Source organism: Hyalella azteca, unplaced genomic scaffold, assembly GCF_000764305.2.
Source record: "Hyalella azteca isolate HAZT.00-mixed unplaced genomic scaffold, Hazt_2.0.2 contig12387, whole genome shotgun sequence".
NCBI lineage: Eukaryota > Metazoa > Arthropoda > Malacostraca > Amphipoda > Hyalellidae > Hyalella > Hyalella azteca.
In genome coordinates this window covers 833,517-835,043 of record NW_025942347.1, presented here as the reverse complement: position 1 = coordinate 835,043, position 1,527 = coordinate 833,517, and positions in this window count along the sequence as shown.

Sequence of the window (1,527 nt, the reverse complement as noted above, 5' to 3'; positions counted from 1 at the left end):
ATAATTCCGCTAAAGAAGTCAACAAGGTCTAGTGGCTTAGGTTCGACGGAAGTTTATAGACAATATAAAATCCCGCCTGGCAACAGGAGTGACTGCAGTGAATTAATTCAATTCAATGAAAACATTCATGGCAGGAGATGAGGTGAGGATGGATACAAAGGAAGAGATGACGAAGGATTCAAAGGATTAGGTTGGATAAATATAAAAAGGATAAAGAATCTGATGACGGAGAATATCAGGGATGAGATAACGAAGGATATAAAGTATCAGATAACAGAGGATATGAATGTCGGATCACCTGACCTTGAGACATGCCGATCACAAGACATAGAGGACTACAGACCATCAGACAAGCAAAAATGTAAGTTATCAGACAGAGAAATGGCATCCATTCACGCCTATACAGACTGACAGACACGTCAAGTTTTTTACCACAAGACAGACCAAACAAAGAACTCTTCACACTATGGAAAGGCAAGACTGCAGACCAGCCTAAATTAAGAACCGCAGACCAACAGACCGAAGGGTAAGCAGACTAAGACCACATTTCGAAAGCAGTCGAAGTCTGTTCGCCACTACCCAGGATCCTCGAGGCTTTGAAAGCTTTTGGAAACTCTTCAGAAAACGAGCCGAACTTTTCGCTCGGATGGAAATGCGTTCGAAGCTCTAGCCTCAGTCTGAAACCCTCTAAACCCTCACAATCTCTAGATTTCCGTAAAAAATTTTCCCCTTTGTGCTCATTCCTAGATCATCTTGCGCAAGAATTCAAACATGGATATAAGATCTGAAGCTGATATGAGTGTTCGTCGGAACGCAACTTGCATCGCATACCATCGAACAATAATTTTGTTTCTTTATAAAAATTAGAATAATTAGCGGAAATATATATAATTGACGAAAAATTTTAAAATTACGCTATCACAGTCAATTCACCGCTATTCAGATATATTACATTGTATGAGTGAAGTTACAAATTAAAACAATCGGACCCATATTAACAAGATTAACCCATAGTAACACATTATGGGATCTATAATAATTAAAGCATAAATTCATCCTGTCACCTCGTTTAGGGATCAATGAAATATACAAAATTTTCCAGTAAAAACCGAAGTATTTAAATTCCTGGTAAACTTGCGACATAAGCAATCTAGTAATTTTTATAATTAAAGCATGAAGTAATCCTGCCAAAATGGTATTTGATCAATTGATACCTAAGTTCATCCTGTACAGACATTAATGGATCAATTATACACAAATTACAAAATAAATGATTTTATATTAAAGACATGGGTGCGCCTATTACGCATCTCTGCCGTGCATCAATTATCAACAACTTGCCGAGTTGATGAACTACTTGGGTTTCTCGTCGCAACTTCTGAACTTTAATCAAGACGAAACTCGGAACTCCGTCTTACTTGATGGCGGGGGTGGGGGGCGGTATGAATGTAAATTGTGAGGAGACACGAGTAAGATTGTGAGGAGACACGAGTAAGATTGTGAGGAGACACGAGTAAGATTTTGAGG